Raw genomic sequence first — 18,306 nt, forward strand, 5'->3', positions numbered from 1 at the left:
TTGGTTAAAACTTGGACAAAAGAGCTGAACTCCAGAGGTTAGGTGAGAGTGACTACCCTTCCAGAGTCGGTGGAAATCAGGGGAAAACTTTGTTGGTTGGAGTCATACCTAGCACAAGGGAAGATGGTTGTGGATGTTGGAGGTCATTCATCCAGTCCCAGGACATCGCTGCAGGAGTTCCTCAGGGTAGTGTCCTCGGTCCAACCATCTTCAGTTGCTTCATCAATGATCTTCCTTCCATCATAAGGTCAGAAGTGAGAATGTTCGTTGATGATTGCACAAGGTTCCACACCCTTTGTGACTCCTCAGATACTGGAACAGTCCATATTCAAAGACATGGACAATATCCAGGCTTGGGCTGACAAGTGGAAAGTAACATTCATGCCACACAAGTGCTAGGCAATGATCATCTCCTATAAGACAGAATTGAACCATTGCCCCTTGATGTTCAATGGCATTACCAATGCTGAATCCCCCACTATCAACTTCCCGGTTCTTCCCATTGATGGGAAACTGAGCCATATAAGTACTATGGCTACAAAAGCAGGTCAAAGGCTAGGAATCCTGTGGTGAGTGATTCACCTCCTGAATCCCCAAAGCTGGTCTAATATCTACAACACACAAGTCAGGAGTGTGATGGAATACTCTCCACTTGCGTGGATGAGTGCAGCTCCAACAACACTCAAGAATCTTGACACCATCCAGGACAAAGCAGTCCACTTGATTGGCACCCCAGCCACAAACATTCATTCCCTCCATCACCGACGAACAGTGGCAACAGCATGTACAATCTACAAGATGCACTGCTGGAACTCACCAAGCCTCCTTGGACAGCACCTTCCAAACCCACAACCACTACCATATAAAAGGGCAAGGGCAGCAGCAGACACAAGGCAACACCACTGCCTGGAAGTTCCCCTCTAAGCCACACACCATCTTGACTTCACTGTCACTGGGTCAAAATCCTGGAATTGCCCCCCCTCCCCGCCTAACAGCACTGTAGGTATACCTACACCACATGGACGGCAGCAGTTCAAGAAGGCAGCTCACCACAACATTCTCAAGTGCAATTAGGGATGGGCAATAAATGCGGCCTTGCCAGCAATGCCCACATCCCATGAGTAAATAGATAAAAGTACACCATTAATGGTGCTAAATGGGCAAGCTCCCAATCAGCGGCATTCACAATAACAGAAGCTCACTCTAAATACTCTACCAAGACTGACTGACAAAAATTAGATGGCTTAGTGCTTGGGAAGTCAGTTTATTAGCACCATTAAGAGACAGAACTATTAAGCTGGCTGGAAAGAAAGTCATTGCAGTTCATGATTAATTTTTTTAAAAAACTATTTAGGTGAAGTACAGCAAGGAAGAAACTTATTTGGGGGCAGGGTGATCTAACATAACTCTTCCCTTGCTGGGAAGAGTGTCCTGGAGTCAGCATCGTGGTGAAGCAGTCTGGGAAGCGTGTCCTGCAGTCAGCATCGTGGTGAAGCAGTCTGGGAAGAGTGTCCTGCAGTCAGCATCGCAGTGAAGCAGTCTGGGAAGAGTGTCCTGCAGTCAGCAGCGTGGTGAAGCAGTCTGAGAAGAGTGTCCTGCTGTCAGTTCTTGTTGAAATTAACAAGAGTGACATCACAAGACAGCGCAAGAGATCAGCGGAGAGATCAGAACCAGCGCAAATACGGGGAAACTTCAAAAAGTGATGTCAGCACAAAGGTGAAAGCTGGTAAGTGTTTTTCTGCCGTTTTTTTTCCAGTTTTTGTCTAGTTTAAAATAGATTAAGCTAAGGAAAGGTAAGAGTTCTAGATTTTATTTAATGTACATAAATAATTTAACTTTTTTTTATAGAATTTAACTTAAAGTAAGGGTTTCTTTTTCAACTAGAGGTTTGGCAGGGCAGCTCAGTCCAGTGTTATGTACCACCTGCAACATGTGGGAAGTCCTAGACGCTCCTTGCGCTCTGACTGACCATGTGTGCAGGAAGTGCCACCAGCTGCAGCTACTTGAGCTCTGAGGTTTGGAGCCTGAGTGGCAGCTGGAGGCACTGCTGTACATCCGCGAGGCTGAGAGTTTCATGGAAAGCACGTTTTTAGACATGGCCACTCCACAGCTTACAGAAGTGCAGACAGAGAGGAAATGGGTGACTATCAGTCAGAAGAAAGGTGGCAGGCAGGTAGTCAGGAAATCCCTAGGGTGCATCTCGCTCAAGAACTGTTTTTCTGTGTTGGAAAACGGTGAGGGTGATGGTTTCTCTGCGGAGTGCAACCACACTCATGGCACTGTGAGTGGCTCAGCTGCACTGGGGCGGGGAGGAAAAAGAGGGGAAGAGCAATAGTGGTAGGAGACTTGATAGTAAGGGGAACAGACAGGCGTTTCTGCGGCTGTAGATGTGACTCCAGGATGATATGTTGCCTCCCTGGTGCCAGGGTTAAGGATGTTACTGAATGGCCGCAGGGCATTCTAATGGGGGAGGAAAAACAGACAAAGATCGTGGTACATATTGGTACTGGTACCAACGACATAGGTAGAAAGAGGGATGAATTCCTACAAGCAGAATTTAGGGAGCTAGGAAGTTGATTTAAAAACATGACCTCAAAGGTAGTAATCTCTGGATTACTTCCAGTGCTATGCACTAGTGAGGGCCTTCAGGCAAGACAGAGAAGGAAGTAAAAGAGGAGAGGGTATTCAAATATTGATCAAGGAATCAATTACAGTAGTAAGGAGGGAGGACATCTTTGAAGGCTCCTCAAATGAAGCCATATGGGTAGAACTTAAAAACAAAAAAGGAGCAATCACATTGCTGCAAGTGTACTATAGGCCCCCAAACAGTCAGAGAGAAATAGAAGGGCGGATATGTAGGCAAATTTCAGAGAAGTATAAAAATAATAGGGTAGTAATAGTGGGGGATTTCAACTTCCCCAACATTAACTGGGTTAGTCATAGTGTGATAGGTTTAGAGAGAGCTGAATTCTTATAATGCACCTAGGGGAGCTTTTTAAGCCAGTACGTAGAAGGTCCTACAAGAGAGGGGGTGGTCCTGGACTTAATTTTAGGAAATGAAGCCGGACAAGTGATAGAGGTATAAGTGGGGGAGCATTTTGCAGATAGTGATCATAACTCCAATAGATTCAAGGTTGTTATGGAAAGAATGAGTCAGAAATCAGAGTTCTAAATTGCGAGAAGGCCAATTTTAATAGGATCATATTTGATTTGGCCAGAGTGGACTGGGAGCAGCTACTTTTAGGTAAATCTGCATCAGAGCAGTTGGACTCATTCAAGAAGGAAATAGGGAGAGTATAGGGCCAACATATTCCAGTAAGGATAAAGGACGGGACCAACAAATCCAGGGAACTCTGGATGTCGAGGGGTATACAGGATTGGATAAAGAGAAAAAGGGAGGCTTATGGCAGATACCAAGGGCTCAAAACAGCATAAGTCCTAGAGGAGTATAGAATGTGTAGGGGGGAACTTAAAAAGGAAATTAGGAGAGCAAAAAGGGGGCATGAGAAAACATTGGCAGCTAAAATAAAGGAAAATCCAAAGTTATTTTACAAGTACATTAAGGGTAAGAGGATAACTAGGGAAAGAGTAGGGCCCATTAAGGACCATAGTGGTAATTTGTGTGTGGAGCCAGAAGACGTAGGTAGGGTTCTAAATGAATACTTTGTGTCAGTGTTCACAAGTGAGAGAGACAACGTGGGTATGGAAATCAGGCAGAAGGACTGTGATACAATTAAAGAAATTAGCATAGAAAGGGAGGAGGTTAAAGGGAGGAGGAGGCTTAAAAGTAGGTAAATCTTCAGGCCCAGATGACATGTATCCCAGGCTGTTGAGCGAGGCAAGGGAAGAGATAGCAGGGGCGCTGGCAATAATTTTCAATACCTCTCTGGCCACAGGAGAGTTGTCAGAGGACTGGAGGACAGCCAATGTGGTACCATTTTTCAAAAAGGAAGCAAGGGATAAACCAGGGAACTACAGGCCAGTCCATCTAACCTCAGTGGTGGGGAAACTATTGGAAGCAATTCTGAGGGACAGAATTAATCTACACTTGGAGAGGCAGGGATTAATCAAGGACAGTCAGCATGGTTTTGTTAAGGGGAGGTCATGTCTGACCAATTTGAATTTTTCAAAGAGGTGATCAGGTATGTTGATGAGGACAATGTATTTGACATAGTTTACTTGGACTTCAGCAAGGCTTTTGGTAAGGTCCCGCATGGGAGACTGATTATGAAGGTAAGAGCCCATGGGATCCAAAGCAATTTGGCAAATTGGATTCAGGATTGGCTGAGAGGCAGGATGCAGATGGTTGAGGGGTGATTTGTGACTGGATGCCAGTGTCCAGTGGGGTTTCAAAGTGATTGGTGTTGGGTCCCTTGCTGTTTGTGGTGTATATAAACAATTTAGACTTGAATGTAAGAGGGTTGATCAGTAAGTTCGCGGATGACACGAAAATTGATGGGGTGATAAATAGTGAGGAGGATAGCCTTAGATTACAGTAGGATATAGGTGGACTGATCAGATGGGCTGATCAGTGGCAAATGGAATTTAATCCAGATAAGTGTGAGGTGATGCACTGGGGCAGATCAAACAAGGCATGGAAATACACAATGAATGGTAGGACCCTGGGAAGTATCAAGGGATCTTGGTGTGCATGTCCACCGGTCCCTTAAGATAGCGGGACAGGTAGATAAGGTAGTTAAGAAGGCATATGGGATACTTGCCTTTATTAGCTAAGGCATAGGATATAAGAGCAGGGAGGTAATGCTGTAACTGTATAAAACGCTGGTCAGGCTACAGCAAGAGTATTGCGTGCAGTTCTGGAAACCGCATTATAGGAAGGATGTGATTGCACCAGAGAGAGTGCAGAGGAGATTTACCAGGATGTTGCCTGGGCTGGAGAGTTTTAGTTATGAGGAGAGATTGGATAAACTGGAGTTATTTTCCCTGGAGCAGAGGAGATTGAAGGGGGGACATGATTGAGGTGTATAAAATTATGAGAGGCATAGATAGGGTAGACAGGAAGGAACTTTTCTCCTTGGTGGAGGGATCAATAACCAGGGGGCATAGATTTAAGGTAAGGGGCAGAAGGTTTAGAGGGGATTGAGGAAGAATTTTTTCACCCAGAGGGTGGTGGGAATGTGGAACTCACTGCCTGAAATGGTGGTAGAGGCAGAAACCCTCATTATATTTAAGAAGTATTTGGATGTGCACTTGCAATGCCATGGCATACAAAGCTATGGGCCTAGTGCTGGAAAATGGGGTTAGAATAGTTAGGTACTTGTTTGATTGGTGCAGACTCAAGAAGGGCCTTTTTCTGTGCTGTAGACCACTATGACTCTATGACTATAATTGAATTGGAGGGAAACACAATGGATCATATTGACCAATGGTTTTATATTCAATGAAGAGTGGGGCGGTTGACTCCGAATCGCCAGTTGCTGCTGATATTAATGAATGGCAGTCTGCCTGTCTGTTGAGAGGGGGTGGGAGTGGTAGACTATGTGGCACAAGACCACACCCAAGTTCTAGAGAACAGGTAGAGTGAGAGAAATCATGGTCAACATTGTGGGAGAGCCTTGTTGTGTGGTGGTGGCAGTGGGGTGGGGGGATGAGATCACAGTCAGATAAGAATTGGTCAGAGGGGGAACTGGAAGAGTCAATGGTCATGGACCTGGAAGCATGTAGGCTTATTCGTCCTGGAAGAAATACTCCTGCACCTCTTAGCCTACAAGCAGTGTGGTAAATGTACTTCCTTTGTGGATCTGACCATTTTTGCCTGCTAAGTTTCCTGAGGTCAGAAGAACACAGCCAAAATGAAAAGCATGTTAATAATTGAAGCACATGGTCTCTTTAAAGATCTTTACACCTCCTGAAGAAAGTGCATTGTTTGCCTGCCCCTCATCCTACTTTCATTAAAACGAAAAGTGGGTGAGTTGGGATCATGACTGAAATGTTTCAAATAACTTCTCATCCAATTCAAATCCACAATTCTTTGGGGTAAAATTACATGTCAAGAGGGTGCAGTGAAGTACTGGTAACAGTGAGGTACTGAGATAACAACACTTTTAAGGTTGAACTGCCTAGTTGGGAAAGTGAAGATCTATTTAGCAGTGCAAATGATAGTATACTATTGGTTTATATAATTCCTGAACCTTTGAGTATGACTTTTTAAGCACTGATTTCTACTGGTAGTTTTCATGCTCTTCTTTGCAATTACATTTCCATTGGTAAAAATTGCATTGCAGAAATAAACAAAATTTAGGAACTGCAAAAATTATGTTAAAAGAGGATATTTTTGTTTTCCATGAGTAAAAAACTCAGAAGCTTACCACATTTCTGCAAATGATGCGAAACTTCTGTATGAGCATTAAAGGATTAGCTATCAATAAATTATTGAATAAATACACATGTGCTATATCCAAAAGGCTTTCTAAAGCTGATCAGTCCCAGCTGTGTATCTTACTTACAATTTGTGATAAGCAGACACTGATCCTAACCAGTGCAGCACTTAAAGTTGGTGATTCGTTATCACACATGACATATAAAACTGGCAGGCATTGACTAATTTAAACAAGCTTACAGTTCACAAGTGAAGACTTCTCTTTATTTCTTCTTCTTCCCTACTCTTGTGTGTTGTTCACTCCAGCACTTGATTAAGGGACCAGACTGACAACTTGCTTTGGTGTGTCTTTCTACACTGCTTTTATAGGGGTGCTTCCTTACAGCAATGTAGCAAGGATGAGCAACGCAGTTGAGCACACTGAAGCTAATGGAAAAGAAAATCTGGCAGATAATGCAACGGGCAGCTGATCAGGAATGTTCAGGAGTGAAAGTTAAAATCTAGCACATTTTGCTCATGTGTGATAGGGATGTTGGAGTTTATGATTGACTTAGTCATACATTAACTGCGAAAGGATTCGACCTGATGGTTTTCTCCCATTCTAAGTTTTCTCATTAACCTCTAATATTTCTCACTGGTGCTACATGTTGGAGATAATAGAAATTAAAAAGATGCAATGACTTACTGTAGGTAGAAGAAGGAAAGCTCTATAAAATTTCTAGCTGAAAATTAATTGGTCAAAACTCCTGAATATGTATCTGTGGTAATTTGAGATGAGTACAACTTTAAGAGAATGTGAGCAGATTGACCACGTGAATGTTTTACCCAATTGCTGTGTAGCGTGGGATACATTGTTAATCAGTCGTTTTAGAGTAGGGTTTTGTTCGAGAAGACGTTAGTGCTCCATTACTTATGTTAATAAACACCATGTGCTTCATCTTACAATGGTCTCTTCATCTGCATTATCTTGATTACCAATTCATTCATCAGTAGATAGGTGTGCAATCATGTTCGCTGAGCAAAGCGACCTGATAGAAGGAACAAAACAACTGGTGATGAGGCAAAACATGACCAGTCGATGACACCAAAGAAAGCCGCAGAAATTAAACAGAAGTAAATCAGCCGTATCTTGTAGGTGATTGTGAGTGCGGCCTCCATCATAGTTGTCAAAGTTATCTTCATCCAATATTCCAGACTTTGGCCGTATTGAATCATTTGATCAGACCACCATTGAACGCCTTGCGTTCTTCTTTTTGGTCAGCAACATATGGGGGAAGAGAAGAGGCGAGTGATCCTCTTATCGATGTGTGGCAGTAAAACATACGGCCTAATTCGTAGTCTAACGTCACCCAATGCTCCAAATTCTAAGAGCTTTGATGAGTTGGTAAATCTTGTGAAAAGCCACTTTCAGCCAAAATCCTTGGTAACAATGCAGCATTTTAAATTTAATTTGAGATGTCGCACTCCTGGAGAGACAGTCACTTGCTATGTAGCAGCCTTTAAACAACTGACAGAGCATTGTGAGGTCGGGACATCGATTAGCGACATGTTAAGAGATCAATTAGTATGTGGGATTAATGAAGACGCCATTCAAAAAAGGTTGCTGTCAGAAATGAATTTAGACTTCAGCAAGGCGCTGGAGTTGGTCCTCGCAATGGAAAGTGCATTCAGGGATTCAGAAGCAATCAAGGGAGCACAAAATGGTGCTGTGCTTCACATCAGGAGGGAAGCACCAGTTAGTAAGGGCATGAAAGAATAGGGATCCGGGGAAAGGCTCGAAACAGCCACCGTTAACAAACCAGCAAAAAGCAATGGTTTAACAGAGGAAACCTACAACAATAACAACAGAAATGTAACTAGACAGCCAACAAACGAAAAACAATTTAAAAGAATTGAATGTTTCTTCTGCCGTCATCATGGACACATTATGCAACATTGCAAAGACAGATTAAGACAAAACTTTAAGCAAAAACGTAGAAATCGTGAAATCCACATAATGGAGGAACCAGAAGAAACAGAGTCAGATATTTGCTCACTATACAACTTAAAAATGGGTAAAACAGAGCTAATCTACGTGATACTGAAAGTCAACAAGAAACCCATCTGAATGAAGGTGGATACAGGGGCATCCACGACAGTTATAGGGGAACATACGTTCAAATATCTCAATGGAGGAGGCCACTCATTAAATCTGGAAAATTCAAATGCTAAGTTAAAGAAGTATACTGGTGAAGACATACGAGTAAGGGATATATGCAAGTGTTCAGTACACTATGGAGATCAGTCTGTTAATCCACCCCTGATAGTGGAAGCAGGGGAAGGTCCAAATCTACTTGGTTGGAACTGGCTTAAGGAAATAGAATTGAAGTGGACCAAGAGATTTTAACTCAGAATGAAATATCTGCAAAAATTATTCCCTCTGTTTTCAGGGAGGAGCTTGGAAAGAATCAAGGGCTGCGAGCTAAAATCCGCGTAGAACCTGAGGCAATCCCCAGAGGCCAGTACCCTATGTACTGTGAGAAAACGTTGATGTCGAATCAGGCAGGCTGGAAAGGCTGGGAGTCTTACAACCTGTACAATTTTCCGAATGGGCAGCACCCATAATTCCAGCACTGAAGTCTGACCAGAGTGTGTGAATATGTGGGGACTACAAGTTGACTATTAACAAAGTGGCCAGACTAGACAGGCATCCTATACCGAAAATTGATGAATTGCACTCCAAGCTGGCAGGAGGAACCGCATATATGAAGCTCGACATGAGCCATGCTTATCAGCAAGTCAAACTTGAAAAGGCCTCTCGGGACTTTGTGACTATCAACACATATAGGAGGTTATATCAATATACCCGGTTACCCTTCGGAGTCTCATCGCCTTGTGCCATTTCCAATGGATCATGGAAAATTTACTTCAAGGGCTGCCCCATGTTGTGGTTTATCTCAATGATGTCCTAGTAAAAGGACTGACTGATGAGGAACACCTGGCTAATCTGGAAGAGATGTTGAAGAGTTTCTCTGGTGTATGTTTGAAAAGAGAAAAATGTATCTTACAAGCAAAAGAAGTCATCTACCTGGATCATAGGGTTGACTTGCAGGGCCTTCACCCAGTGGCAGAAAAGATGAGAGCTATTCGTGAGGCGCCAGCACTGAAAAATGCCACAGAGCTCAGGTCTTTCTTGGGAATGATTAACCATTATAGCTGTTTTCTCCCAAATTTGTCAACAGTACAGGCTCTATTTTGCGGTTTGCTCAAGAAAAAACACAGGTGGTCTTGGCAAGCTCCACAACAAGAGGCCTTTATGACGGTAAAGCAGTTGCTACATTCGCCGGCCCTGTTGGTACATTTCGACCCAAAGAAAGAATTAATTTCGACCTGCAATGCTTCCCCTTACAGAATAAGGACAGTACTCTGCAACCAGATGGCAGATGGCTCCAAACGGCCCATTGGTTACGTTTCATGAACACTCAGTGTTGCAGAACGAAGATACTCACAAATAGGAAAGAAGGCTTATCCATTACTTTTGGCGTTAAGAAGTTCCACCAATACATTCATGGTCGCCACTTTACCATTATATCTGACCACAAGCCACTGCTAGGCTTGTTCGGCGAAGACAAGGCAATACCCCCAATTGCTTCTGCATGCATCCAAAGGTGGGCACTGATTTTAGTTGCTTATGAATATACTTTTATCCACTGGCTGGAAAGCCAGATAGCAAATGCCAATGCACTGAGCCGATTACCTTTAAAAGACAGCAATGTGAACATCCCAATTCGCCAAGAATTTGTCTTGTTATTAAACTCTCTGGATTCGTCACCAATACATACCAAATAAATAAGAGTGGACAAACCGCTATCCAGTTTTGTCTCACATAAGGGAACAAGTCTTACAGGGATGATTTAATGAGCCAAAGTCTGATAAAATGAAACCCTATTTTAATAGGTGGTATAAGCTCACCTGCCAGGATGGTATATTGCTTTGGGGAGTGAGAGTCATTGTGCCTCCAAGAGGAAGAAAGCCATTATTGACCGAATTGCATAGTACTCACCCTGGCATCTCTAGAATGAAAATGTTGGCGCGAAGCAACTTATGGTGGTCAGGGATAGATACAGAAATCGAAAACTTAGTCAAGAACTGCATACAGTGCCAACAGGTACAGACATTGCCCCCTTCGGCTCCATTGCATCCCTGGGAATGGCCAGGAAGGTCATGGGTCCACCTCCACATTGACTACATAGGGTCCTTTTTGGGCACAATGTTCCTCTTGATCATAGACGCTCACTCGAAATGGATGGATGTATACGAAGTAAGATCACCCACATCTGCCGCCACCATAGACAGATTGTGACAGAGTTTTGCGATGCATGGGTTACCGGATATAATAGTGTTTGATAATGGACCAAATTTCACTAGTGGGGAATTCCAAAGATTTGCAAGTCTCAATGGCATAACCCATGTTAAGACCTCACCATACCACCCTGCATCCAATGGATTGGCTGAGAGGGCAGTCCAGACCTTCAAGTCTGGAATGAAAAAACTGGATGGAGACTCTATTGCAAGTAGATTATCACGTTTCCTATTCAACTATAGGACTACGCCACACACGACCACCGGTATTGCCCCCGCATTGTTATTGATGAAGAGATGTCTAAGGACACATTTGAGTCTCATGAGGCCGAATTTAGGGGGAAGGGTAGAGAGAAGTCAGGAGGCCCAGAAGAATGGGCACAATTACCACAGATGTGAAAGAAACTTCACTGTGGAAACAGTTTTCGCAAAGAACTTTGGAGATGGGCCCAAATGGCTATTAGATGAAGTTAGTGCAGTGACAGGACCTCTGTCCTATCACATATTGGTCGAAGGTTGGATAATTAGGAGACACGTAGATCATCTCAGGAAAAGGGAAACAGACCTACAAGAAAGGATGCGCCAAGCATTCCCTTTTGAGTCTACACCACATGTAGAAGGAACTCCCCTTGGTTTGGAAGTACCTGTAGGATCCATTGAGCCTGAGAGAGTCAAAGAAGCAAACTTACAGGTTCCTACTGGACAGCCTAGTGAACAGACAACTCCTGCATGTGCTTCATCTTACAATGGTCTCTTCATTTGCATTACCTTGATTATCAACTCACTCATCAGTACACAGGCATGCAACCGTGTTCGCTGAGTAAAGCAACCCAATAGAAGGAACTTAATAGTATCTAGCAAATTTACAAGACTGAAACAGATCATCTGAAACAGCATTAAGTATTTTTATTGGCAGTCTACTTACCCAATAGTTTTCACAAAATTTATATGTTGTTAGGAAATAGTAAGTTATATTGATATTTGTAGATGCTAGGAATGAGTTTTAGCTTTAAAGTTTAAGTTTGATTTGTATTTCTGTATCTGTGTGTTGAGAAAGGTCAAATGGAGTTTTAGTTTCACTTGAAAAGGGTGTTTGCATTTCTAATGAGGTTTTTTTACGATTGTAAACTAAGTTAAATAAACAAGGTTAGAGAATAGGGCTGTTGCCTAGCAACAGGGGCCCAGAGAGGCAGGTCCCTCCCGCAGACACACACAGACACGATCGAAGAGAAACAGTAATTTTGATTTGGAAGCTGTGGAGTTCAGCTGTTTTGAAGTTGCTGCCAGGAGAGACTGGAGCAAAAGAGACAGATAGCCAGTCACAAGCTAAAGAAAAATCCCAAAATATCCAAGAGAGTGGAAGAAGTGAAAGACCCAAGAAGACCTTCTAATCAAAGGAAGGACAGGAACCTGGGAAAGGTCCTAGTGTCATAGAGGTCTACAGCACAGAAAAAGGCCCTTTGGCCCATCAAGTCTGCGCCGGTCAAACAAGTACCTAATTATTCTAATCCCATTTTCCAGCACTAGGCCCATAGTTTTGAATGCCATGGCATCGCAAGTGCACATCCAAATACTTCTTAAATGTTCTAAGGGTTTCTGCCTCTTCCATCCTTTTAGCCATGAGTTCCACATTCCCACCACCCTCTGGGTGAAAATATTCTTCCTCACATCCCCTCTAAACCTTCTGCCCCTTACCTTAAATCTATGCCCCCTGGTTATTGATCCCTCCACCAAGGAGAAAAGTTCCTTTCTGTCTACCCTATCTATGCCCCTCATAATTTTATACACCTCAATCATGTCCCCCCTCAATCTTCTCTGCTCCAGGGAAAAAACCCCAGTTTATCTAATCTCTCCTCATAACTAAAACTCTCCAGCCCAGGCAACATCCTGGTAAATCTCCTCTGCACTCTGTCCAGTGCAATCACATCCTTCCTATAATGCGGATTCCAGAACTGCACGCAATACTTTAGCTGTGGCCTAACCAACGTTTTATACAGTTCCAGCATAATTTCCCTGCTCTTATGTTCTATAGAAAGTCAGAGACCAGACGTAGAATCAAAAATACTTGTCAAGACCCTGCGGAAGTCCTGACACATGAACCTACGTGGGAATTGCCCAGGAACTTTAAACTTGCATGAGCAATTCTCCTGCCCAGGACCCTCAGCGGAGGTCTCCGAATCTCAGCTAGAGTCGGAGACTTGGAACAGATCTGTACTACTTGCCTGGATAGTTAACCAGGAAATGATAGACAGTTTATAACCTAATATAACACCTGGGTAACTTCAAACCAAGCCCCTATCGCTCCCCACACCCCGCAACCATCGACCACCCAACTAACCCCCCCAACCACCCAATGAAATCTCGTAAACCTCGACTCAAGATGAACTGACTACCCCCGTCCGACCAGCCGCAGTCCCCAACCCGCCAACACCCCAACTGGACTAGCCCCTGACTCAACTACCACCCAACCACCTCCCTAACCCAACAACCCACACCCATCTCACCCACCTACCCACTCATCCACCTACTCACCCACCTCTCCACCTCACCCACCCTACCCTCCTACCTGCCTTACCCACCTAACCACCCTACCCTCCTTACCCATTCACTCACTCATCCACTCACTCATGCATTCAATCTTCCATTCACTAACATTCATTAAAAGACTGGAGCCTGAATTTCGCGATCGCAGAATGGGCACAAGGCAGTTCCGATTCTTTGTGAAATGGGGCGTGATGTTTCGGTCGGCAAGCACATGAGAAAATCATTTAAATGAAAGGGTCAATTAAAGGCCATTTTAGCAGCAATTGTCTCAGATTTTGAGCAGCCCGTGTGCTTTTACGGTCGATGCAGAGGCCACTTGGTCAGGTGACTTTCAGATTTTTCATGATTTCTACATCCAGGGCGAGATAAAAGGCTAACAGGTTCTTGGCAGTAGGTAAAAGTCTTGATAGGAATTGGTTGGAGTTGGTTCACAAATAGTTTCTCTCATCTTTTTGGCATTCTGAAGAGATCTTTGATTTCTCAACATTTGCAGATGTTTTCTGCTAAAAGGCTCCTTGAATGCACAATCCTGTTGAATCATCTGTAAAAAAATGGGGATTGTCTGCTGGAGGGACCTCCTCAGAAGAGGAGGAGGGGGCAGAAGGGAAAGGAGGCCAGTTGCCTGCAGGCAGCATTGCAGAGTGAGACCTGTGGATTGGGAGGTGCAGCCAGAAGGGATGCAGGGTCTGCAGGAAGTGCAAGGCAGAAGGGTCTGGAAAAAGCGCCATTATCCAGCAGGTAGAATCATAGGCAGCGCTCCTGCTACCTGGACATGTCTGACGTTAAGTGTCAAAGAAGGATCCCCCTCTCCAGGGAGACTGTCAGCTCCATATGAGAGATGATTGGTCCAGAGATTGCCTCCAACTGTGTAGTGTGCCACCCTATGCCAGTGGCTCTTAAGGTTACAGTGGCACTAAACTTTTACACCTCAGGTTCATTCCACAGGTCAGTGGGAGATCTCACTGGTGTGGCAATTGGCTGCCACAGCTGCATCAAGTTGGTCATTGACACTCTTCCGAAGGGTCAGCACCTTCATTCACTTCTGTACCGACGAGGCCAGCCAGGCTGAGCTTCGCTGCAACTGCAGGATTTCCCCCGTCCAGAGAGCCATTGACTATATGCATGTACCATAAAGGCACCAGTGGAGGAGCTGGGTGTCTTCGTTGATAGAAAGGACTTCCACTCTCTTAATGTGCAGATTGTATGTAACCACAACAGTCAGATTTTGCAGGTTTGGACAGTGTCATGATGCCTATAGCCTCCGTCACTCCCAGGTGCCAAGACTTTTTATTGCTCCGACTTGCTTGGATGGTTGACTACTGGGGGACAAAGGGTACCAGCTGAAAAGGTGGCTCACGACACTACTGAGACACCCAAGGACAGAAGCTGGGGAGAGCTATAATTGCAGTCATGCCTCCACAAGGACAGTAACTGAGAAGACTATAGGCTTATTCAAGATGAGGTTCTGCTGCCTGGACTGCTCAGGGGGATCACTTCAATATCCTCCTGAGTGTGTTACCCTTATTGTTGTTGTCTGCTGCACACTGCACAATCTGGCTGTGTCAAGGGAGGACCCGTTGGAGGATGAAAACAGCGATCCTGCTGCACAGGTCACAGGGGATGACTCAAGTCCTGGGGCTGAGAAGGAGCCGGAGTAGCCCCTGGGTGTGGAGTATGATCCCGATGTGAGGATCCTTATGGGACGCAGGGAGACCAGAGAGGCCTTAACTCAGAGGACTTCCAGCTAGGCATCCAAATCAAGGAGTCAAAGTGATGGCAAAAAGTATGCCACCTTAATGATCTTTCCTGATGAGGCAATCTTGTCACCCTTAAGTCAAGGTCCAGCCTCTGAAATAAAGTTTGCAATCCTTCCTCTGTGCCACAGGCAACACCCAGGCCTATTTCCTATTGAAAGCATGAAACACTCTAGTGCCATTGCAGATAAGAAACATTTTAAGATTGAAGCCAAATATACAAATTAAACAGTGCGCATGTGCCAACGAAACATAAGTCACCAGTGAGAACGCCTTTTGTGATCATAGTGACTTAAAATTGGAGACAGCCTGCGGACTCTGATGCACTGTTGGCCTTGATGACATTTGCGGCCATCCTCTGACTGGCGGAGCCTGTGTAGGCCCTGTCTGGGCGGTAGAGTCCAGCGCCATGGCTGGGCACTCCTCAGTTGTCGTGGTGTCTTCAGATGCAACAGTCACTGGCAGAGAAGTGGAGGAGCTGCTGCCATTATCCACATCACCCTGAGAGGAGGTTGCAGTTGCGAACTGCAGGTCTTCCACCAACATGAGGTTGGTTTGAAACTCCCTGATCATCATCGGTGAATGGGCAGCTAGCAGAGTCAGTAGGTGCCTCATCTACCTCTCACACCGGTAGTGAACTGCTGAGGTCACTGCCAGTGAGTGGACCTGCAGATCTGAATGCAACCCCACAAACCTCTGATTGAATTCCTGGAGCTGCCTCTCCATGACAGTCACTACTCTCTCCATGGAGGAGGCTGTGCATTCAGAGCTCCGGGTCAATGCAGTGCTCATGCTCTGCATGGACACCCCAAGACAGAGCCCATGACATGCAGACCCTCAGGGATCTGTGGCATATCTTCTCATGCATCCTGCTGGACATTCAGCTTCTGCCATCTGATGGACGAATCCAGAGGCTCATCATTGCCTGAGACTCAGCATCGTCCTGGTCTCCAGCAATCCTCTGACTCCTGCCACCCTGTGGACTCTCTGCCTCCACTAGCTCCTCAGGTGAGTGTGATGTGCCTTCACCACTGTGTACTACCATCTGATCTGAGATATTTATGCCCACTAACTTGCCTGTATCTGCACTGGTGCTTGGTGCAGAGGGAGTGTTATGGCACAGCAGACGGTAAATGCCAGGCTGCTCAAATCCCAGAGGGAAACTTGAAACAGCTGCCACAACTATTTTGCAATTTGTATTTTATTTCAAGGTGCATTCCTTGAATTCAGTAGTAATAAGTCTACTGAGTCTTAGAGGTTTTTTTACAGAACTAAATTAAACATTTATTAATAGAAGAAAAGATTTTAAACACATATATAATTCTACAATTTACTACTATAATAATTCCTAAATCCCCTAAATAATCTGTCTCCTCCATTAAGGCAACAGTAAAAACAAATTAATTTGAATAGACCCAGACAAAGCATACAATACCCTGGACAGTGATATTCATAGTGAGTTTTCTTAGCTTCAGTTCCTGTAGACAACAATTTGATGCATAGAGGCTAGAGGTTTTTCACACTTGTAAGATCTTAGAATGCCTTCTCCTTACACATAACCTTATCTCCTTTGTACAGGTTTCCCCCTTTTTAATGTAAATTCCATTGTTCCAATATGTCTTTGCAACTTTACTTTTCTCATTATATAAATCTTTCATAGGACTCATATTATCAATAACATTTGGGAAAAACAAACACACTGTTGGGCTTAGCTTCTTATGGCTAGGTGTAACATCTTACCATCTCTTTGAAATTCAAACTAATCTAATTTATCTAAAAATGCAAATATTCCTCACACCTCTCATTCTAGAACTCCAACTATGTTTACATATTTAGCATTTCAAACCAGCTTCCCTTATGATAACTCAAAAGCTCCAGACCAGCTGCCTCCAATTCAACTAAATTCCCCACACACACATCCACAGGGAGCAACTAATCCAAACTCAACTATTAACCTACCTTTACAATAAATCACAATAATATGAAAATTATTATACTTTCATGACAGTGAGGTTGTGACACAGGTGCATCTGGCTTCTGCTCCTCCTCAGGGGTCAAGGGTGGGTCTTTAGGATCTCAGTGATGAGGATGGGCCATCTGAGGGAAGAAGAGAGAATGCCAGTCATGACATCATTACGAAGTCACAGTGCATGCACTCTGGTTGCTTCTCACAATAAGCCTCAGAAAGGCGTTCTGAATGAATGAGCAATGGGGACAATTGGGTTACACATCCCAGCCTAACAGCCACTGCCCTACATCTCTTGTACCCTTCCCCCGTCTCTCCACTATTGTCTGGACTCTTACCCTCTTCTGAAACACCTGCCCCTCCCCACCCTGCCATGACCAATGGACCTTGCTCCATGCTCGCATGCTATCTCTTTCCTCCTCTGCTGGAGTTAAAATAAGGAGGTTTGACACTCCACCACCCATTTGTCCTCGCTCCTGCACATTATGGCCCCTCCTCCCCTGTAAGGTGCTATAATGAGCTCGCCCCTCTACATGTCAGAACACAGCAGCCTCCCCCCTAGAGACACAGGTTCAGGTGCCCATCACATTGCCCCACCTTACCATTACATACATGCCAGCCATCTGGTCTAATTATTTAGTCTTTCAATTCACAGGGATATGTGCCAGCTTAGACTCTGCATTTCACATACATGAGCAACAACATGTCCTGCGACCCACAAAGACATTTATCCACCGTTTCAGAAGGAGTCAGTACTCACCCTGGCAGAGCACAGAAGGTCATTGAACTTCTTCCTGCATTGGATCCATGTCCGATGAACAACATCATGTCAGCTCATTTGGCTGTCACCTCCATTCAGGCCTTCTTGGTTAGGCGAGGTGGCCTCCTCTGACCGTCTCGTGGCAGCAAAATCTCATGGCGGGAACTCACTGTCTCCAGAAAAATGCACAGGCAATCATCTGGAAACTGGAGGGCACGCTGGCTATGGGCATTTCCATTCCACCTGGCATGGGATACAGGTCCAGAGGCTATAATGCTGACAGTAAAACCAGAATGCCCTCCTGCTGCAGTGAGGCCCAAAGAATGTCAATGCAGCTCCCTGAGGCTCCTGAATTCCCATTGCCAGCCTTCAGAGAGCTCCTTAGCAATTTTTAAAGCTCCTGCCTGAACCTTCATTGGTCCAACGCCCGCCCTCTCCCTGCGCCCGCCAGCAACGCTGAGTGTATCTCCGTGTGCGATTCACGCTGGTTGACAATTAATTAGCCAGCCAGCATGAAATCAAGGTCAGGAGCCAATCGCAGGCAGAAGCGGATTTCATATCCACTTCCAGGCCCGCTGATTGCATTCCCACGCCATGACCT

General features: G+C 44.6%; 1 pseudogene; it reads left to right on the top strand.

Moving 5' to 3' along the window:
• The first annotated feature begins 8,447 nt into the window (after positions 1-8,447).
• LOC121270797 overlaps positions 8,448-18,306 on the top strand; it is a 48,444-nt pseudogene continuing 38,585 nt past the window's right edge.

This window comes from Carcharodon carcharias, chromosome 28 (genome assembly GCF_017639515.1).
Source record: "Carcharodon carcharias isolate sCarCar2 chromosome 28, sCarCar2.pri, whole genome shotgun sequence".
NCBI lineage: Eukaryota > Metazoa > Chordata > Chondrichthyes > Lamniformes > Lamnidae > Carcharodon > Carcharodon carcharias.